Below are 6,995 nucleotides of genomic sequence, written 5' to 3' on the forward strand. Positions count from 1 at the left end.
TGCCCCTGCTGTGCCGTGCCAGGTGGGGAGGGAGGCAGGAGGCCCCAGCTTGCCATGTGCTAAGCACGTGGCCAAAACATTGGGGGACACACAAAAAACACAATATGCAACCCAGGTGTGTGTGGGTGTTACACATATATCACCTCCATTTGGAAAGCAGTCTTTTTTATCAACTGTCAGTGATTTTCATAGGATGACTAATTGGATTTCATGAAAATCCCATGGATCATTCATAGGAGAAATATGTTATGATTCTTGGTATCAAAAAAGGAATCATGGAAAAATAATGGACTTGGCATAGATCTGTATACCTGCTGGTTTATCTGCTAGTCAGTTATCTTACTACATCCCCTAATGTCTCTTGTGAAAGACTTTGCTTGGCAGTATCCCCCCCCCCTTTTTTTTTTTTGGAAAATATTTGACCCTAAGCAGCTCAGCTAACCTGTTTTCATAGGTTTTAATGAGTTTGCCAGTGGAAACCCATGCTCTGCACATGCACCTGTCTTTTGCCAGGGCTTCCTGGAAAATGAGTAGCTTTCTGGACTGCAAAGTAGCCGGCCTGAGCCATGTAAAGAGCAACTCCAGTATCTTCCACCTCCGACTCTGTTTCTCTGAAATGCTGCCAGTTTCAAAGTCCATTGGTGGCACATTTCACGCGTTAATCTGTATGAAAGGCAGAGTTAGCTTTTTTTTGCCTTCTGATACCCTGTATTGATACCCTTGTTTTAGATGGCTCACAGCTATGGCAAAAACCAGCTAGGATAGATGTAAACTAAATGGGTTTTTAAGAAGCACCGCTTTTCCAATACACTGTGTCCTTACCACCTGAGCTCATCACGCTGAAAGGGATCAAGAAACAGGATTTTAAGAGTCAGCTCCTGCACGTCTCAAAATGAGACAGCTACTTAAGTGTGCCTGCATCGAATGCATGTTGGAGCTATCGGCAGGGCACGGTGTATGTTCCTTTCTTCCCCAAACTGCAGTGCAGATCCTAGGGACTGCTCTTACAGGCCTGCTGTGCCCAACTCCGCTAGGGTGGCCGGCAGGACTGCTCAATGGGACATTAGCCGTGAGCAGTCCTGACACGCTTGGTGCTGGAATTGCAATTGTTAATGGCCTCTGCATCATGGGCAAGAGAAGACTCCTTGTATCCTTCCTATGACACATGCAAGCAAAGCCCAGGCACAGGTTGTGGCCACTGCCACAAACATAAAAACATGTCTGGCAGGCAACCGCTTGATTTCTAGCTTAGCCTAGTTACTGGCTATACTATAGAATCAAATACAGAAGCAGCACACAGCCTTTTTTTGTGCCAGCCAGGAAGGGATTGAGATCTCTCTATCTCCTATTTTTTCCAGAGAGCGAGATATTCTTGGAATGTGTTTTCCTCTTGTTAGTAAAATGGGAGTAGTATCACTACCCTTCAGCATAGCATTGAAAGGATTAAATTATTGATTCATTCATTATTGTTAGTGTGATAATATTGTCTGAAGATGTCAAAGTGCTGAGTGCCATCATCTCTGGAGAACGCTGTAGTTGATCAGCTCTAGCTCTCAGCCTGCAGCAGGCCAATTTATATTAGGCACAATGCTCAATGAAATGGCACAACGTAACAAAACTGTGCTGAAATAGCCTGATTGGACCTAGGGCTATGTTGCCTTTACATGATAGTGAGGCAGATCCTCAGCTGGTGAAAATTTGGGATTGCTTTTCTACCCTGAGGGAAACAGTTAACAATTATTATGCTGCTAGCCCAGGACATAGGAAACCTGGCTTCAGGTCCCTTCTTACCACAGACTTCCTCAGCCACCGGACAACTGCTATTTTTATGTGCCTCAGTGCCTTGTCTGTAAAATGGGGATAATGGCATTGCTCTACCTCATACGGGAGCTGTGATGATAAATGCATTAAACGTGGTGGAGTGCTCAGGTCCTCTGGAAATGAGAGCCACCTGCTATTCCCATATTAGAGAGACTTCCATCAATGAAGCGATTTATACCAGTTGAGGATGTGGCACGTAATCTGGCAAAACAAGATCCTAAACCATATGGCAAGGGGAATGGAAACCTTTAGAAAATGTTTAAAAAAATGTAAACAACAGATTTTCTACCCAGCGATGAGAATGAGATTGGTGCTTGAGCCAGCCTGGATAATTAGCATGGTAGGTAATTATTCCAAATCTGGCAAATACATCACTCCTGTTGAATTAGGAAACAAACCCTGGTGGTCCCTGAAGTAAGATGGCTACAGCGATTCCACTAGGAGAGCTTTGGGAGTGATTAGTTGGTGATGGAGATTAATTAAAAGGTGGCAGAGATTCGCGAAAAGATTGGACATGCACCACCATCTCGCTGTGCTGGAAACAGCTATGATTTCTCCGAGAGGAAAATGCCACATCCTGCATGCCCATTTTCTTCATGGGGGGAGGGAGTCCCAGGTTTTGGGCTCAGCCATCTTAGGGCTAAAATGTGTTAAAGCTAAAATGGTGAATGACAGCTTGGAGAAAGAGCAGTGGTAAGCGGCAGGGAGGTGCTCTGCAGGAACTTGGAGAAGGGACAGCACAATCAAACCTTGAGACGAATGCAGAATTGCTATGGCAACAAGGACACGTTAAAGAGCACAGGAAAGACTAGTCGGTGGTTTTTCATAGGAGAACTATATTCTGATCCCTGGTAACGAAAAAGGAATCATCTACGTGGAATGGACTCAACCCAGCCCTGTCCGCAGCTTGTCGGCAGCAGTGTTTGAGTGCCGTGGGCTCCAGACTTGCAGCACGGCCTGACCTCCAAACAGAGTTGGGGGACGTGCTGACCCTTTGTGCTTCATTTCCAGTCCATGGGGAAAGGGCACTTTTTGTTAAGGTGACCTTCAAGTCCTGGTTAACAGCCTCCCCCAGGAGAACCAGTTCCAGCACCAAACAACCAGGGAGAATAGAAGCTCCTGGTGGCCGGAGTAAATGCATTGTGGAGTAAATACTCCTGGTGGCCGGAGTAAATGCAAACGTAGCACTAAGTATATTGCTCCTGGTATATGTATTTTGAGACACCTGGATTCTGCCTGGTGTCAGTCACATTTTTGTTCCGTTTGCTCTGTTTCTAGCCTCCCTATAATAGCAGCACTTTTCTCCCTGCAAAGGATTCAAAATGAACCGTGTCACCTTGCCTTATTAGTGTTTTATTACAAGTAATAAATAATAAATACAGAGCCCTCTAAGAGGAGTTTGAAGTCAGAAACCAAAAAGACTACACACCCCAAATACATCAGACCATAGTCATCTGTGATACTACTGCAGTAAAATCAGCACACGGAAGAAACAGACGTGGCACTGTTTGGTGAAGCCCACAGCTCAAAGCAGGGGAAGAGAGTCTAAAAATCCTTTGTTTTATGCTGGTTTATCACTGAAAGATTTTGTCACTGAAGCATGTTATAAAGAGAGACTAGAACGACGGGAGGGTAGCTGCCTGGCATTCAAGAACATTTTCAGTAAAATTGAAATGTCTTTCAATTGCACATTCCCAATGTAAAACGACTGCCAAAAACATTTGCTTTTAATTGCTCAGGTTCTCAAAACATCAATGCAAATAATGGGAACAGGCTCGGTTTGCAAACTCCGGAGAATTTGCAACAGCAGAGGAAAGTAAGCTCAGGAACCTGGCCTTGGCTCGGTGCAGCTCTCAAAAGAAACACGAATGCAATCGTGGATGGGTCGCAAATGAGCTTGGACCAAGGGCTCCTAGCCCAACAGAAAGGTGCATTTACATTTACAGGGGCCAGCTGAAACTTGCTCAGCAAGTCTCACACAAAACTGCCTGTTCCAGGATGACTTCCTTAGCCTGGGTTCAAAGCCTCCTCCAACACACCTGTATCCCTGCCTTTCACTCAGCCAGAGAGAACAAAAAGGGTCTTGTTTCAATTTGGTTCCCCTGCAACAAAACACCCTTCCTACAAACCAACTTAACACCCCTACCAAAAGCACTTATATCCCGCAGCCAACTCACCCCACACCTCTTTTATAATATGCTGGAAGGAATTACCACCAATTCAGCACAGCTGGAGAAGCCCGGCTACCCTAATAGTCCCTGCGAAGCACAGCAGGCCCTGATGGGCTTCCTTCAGAGAGTGTTAACCCTCTCCCTGCCACGCTCTGAATTGCTCAGCCCAGATCTAGAAACACACTCAATACCTGAAGGCAGCCCTTCTGAGGTTGGCTGCTGAAGCCATTCAGGGTTGCTTGGGAGAATTAGAGATACACAGGGCCCATGAGAGACAGTGTGTGGGCATGCCCCTGTGGGACTAGGAGCATGACCTTTTGCCTAGTGGTTACAGCCTGCAGGTAGGGGGACAGAACAGGACTGACTCTTCCAGCCCCTGGTAGTACTAAGCCCTGGAAAAGGGCAGGACTCAAAATGCTGCTGAGGATAAGCCGCTCCCTACGCAGTGCTGGCATTTGTGCCTTAGCAACCCTCCTGTCGAGGCCCATTTTGAGGAGTAGCTTCTAGGTTGGTATGAGGCTGCACGTACATCTCCCATGATCCTCCATAAAGTTGCTGTTTCTTTCTGTGCACTTATTGTTCACCCCTCTTCAGAGGGCCTGGCTAATTTATAACATGAGCCCGAAGGCGAGGCAGATGGCCTCCGTGATCTTACCTGTGTTCCCATGGAAGACTTGGCTCTGACATGGTACTGTCCTGATCCGATTAAATCACTGTGTGTATTGAATCAAATGTGGTCTTCAATCATGCTACAGCACTTTTGAAGTCCAGGACTGTAGCCTGATTTGGGCACATGGTTTTGGTCCATCTCAGCTGCCAAGACCTGTCTGGAACATATTACCACGCAGCTATGTCACGTCCTAGTGTGGTAGTGATTATTATAGACTTTCTTACATACAACCACAACTCCTCCCGCTGCCCTCTTACCCCTCCCCGTTCACTTCATTGTGTTGTTGCCTCAGGCCCAGCCTATGGGTTTGCAGATTTCAGCCTAAAGGAAGTATCTGCCAAAGCTTAAAATTCAAGCACTGCCCCCCTCTCACTAGGCACAGTGTTGCTCAGGCTAAATCATCACATTGTTGGACTAACCTGATGTCAGGTACTGTTAGCATAAACGTTAAACATCCAAACAGCTGAAATGTCACAGCCGTCAGCCCACTGCTGAATCCTAGGCTGACAATACATAATACACTTCCTTGCTGTCTCCATTAAGAGTCACACTGCAAGCTGTGTGCAGCACAGCTCAGGCTGAAGCCCTCTTCTTCCTTTTATGTTTAGCATCATGATTTCTAGACAGCGTATGAAACCGTGACATTTTTAAGGCACAGACAGAAATGACAATTTTTGCCTGTCTGGCACCCAAAAGTACTCTACATCAGTGACCAAAGAGAAGTGTATGTCTGCAGAGTACTTTAACAGGGCCTGATCCTGCAAAAATCTGACCCCTTTTTGCATGAGGGTTCAGAAGAAGATGCTCCAAAATGGAGCGCTTTCCGTAACTCGTGTCTGAGCTGCCTCCTAGCCCAGCGCTGTTTTCAGAATAGGAAGGGGGAAAGGGAGTGAAGGGAGTTTGGCCCCACCTTAGGGGAGCTCCAGTCCAGCTGCTCCACCCTCCAGCACTTGCTGGGAAACCCTCAGAATGAGCTCCTATTCTGCTCCCTTTCCCTCGTGCTGGGCTGGGAAGGGGGAGGGAGGAGCAGTGCAAGGGAAAACCACCTGCAGGCTCACTGCCAGCAGCTGGATTCCCCAACCCCCAGGACCCAACAGTGAACTTCTGTCAGGTTTGAGGGATTGTTGTAATTCGTGGCACTTCCTGCAAAGCATCATGAGTTACAACGGGGAACTGCTCTTTTGTCTGCACCTTTAAGATGACCAAGAACTGTTTTGAATTACCTGCAGAGAGTCGAGAAATCCTGGCTTTATACAAATAAATCTTCCCCTAAGTTCTGAGGAGAACATAAGATTGGCCGAAACTATTTTTTTAAAGTTAGACAAGGTTCTTTGGGTAAATCCAATATCTTTTATTAGACCAACTCAAATAGTTAGAAAAATTCTTCTTAGCAAGCTTTCAGGCAAGAACACCCTTTGTCTGGCTGAGGAAGCATCTGCAGATGGTCTGTGCTCTTCCTGGATGGAGTGGTAAAGCAGCCAGAGGCCAGGACCTATGCAAGAAAGCCAGTCAGTTAAAATGTAAATTGAGGTGGTCAGTAGGTGAGAGACAGGTGGGGAAGGGGGAATGAAAGTAGCTGTAGTCAAAGGATGAGAGACAGGAGGGTGAGAGGGAAGGGAATGAGAATAGGTGGTAAAAAGTGGAAGATTTACCTGGGGAGTCATATGTTAGGCAGGTATAATGTGTCATAAATCCAATACACATTGGATATACACATATTTAGTCCATGCTTTTTTGTATCCAGTAGACTGATGAAGTGAAGTTCATAGGCTTGTCTGTGAAGGGTATTTTGCAAATTCCCTTTGAGGATTAGAACTGAGAGATTGGAGAAAGAGTATTTTTCTTGTGAGAAATGTGTCCCCACAGGTAATTGGGTATTCTTGTCTTGATTTTCAGTGTGTATTCATTCTGGTACACAGGTGTTGTTTCGTTTCTCCTACATGTTTTCCATCAGGGCATTTGGTGCACTGGTGAGATGCTTTACATTTCATTTCTGGAGATGCAGGTGTAAGATCCAGGAATGGTGATGGTTCTGTTGTGGGCTGTAGTAAAAGTGGGGATGGTGGAAATGTGTTGGCAGGTTTTACATTTCTTGACCCCTCATGGTCTGGATCTGTTCAGTGTGTTTTGGACTGTTCTGGTGATGAGGTTGGCGAGGTTCAGTGCTTGTTAAAGGATAGGATGAGTGGTTCTGGGAAGATCTCTTTGAGAACTGGGTCTCCTTCTAGTATGGATTAAAGGTAGACATTTTAGGGGCTGGATAGTAAGCTATTTGTGACAAACACCATCTTTTGATTGTTTCATAGTTTCATAGTTTCTAGGGTCGGAAGGGA

The 6,995-nt window shown here is 45.9% G+C and overlaps 1 protein-coding gene across 1 annotated transcript in view; it reads left to right on the forward strand.

Moving 5' to 3' along the window:
- TRPC5 (transient receptor potential cation channel subfamily C member 5) overlaps positions 1–6,995 on the forward strand; it is a 156,293-nt gene that overhangs the window by 133,124 nt on the left and 16,174 nt on the right. The gene's annotated exons all lie outside the window — the stretch shown is intronic.

Source organism: Gavialis gangeticus, unplaced genomic scaffold (genome assembly GCF_001723915.1).
Source record: "Gavialis gangeticus isolate Ggan-Ray unplaced genomic scaffold, GavGan_comp1, whole genome shotgun sequence".
Lineage (NCBI taxonomy): Eukaryota > Metazoa > Chordata > Crocodylia > Gavialidae > Gavialis > Gavialis gangeticus.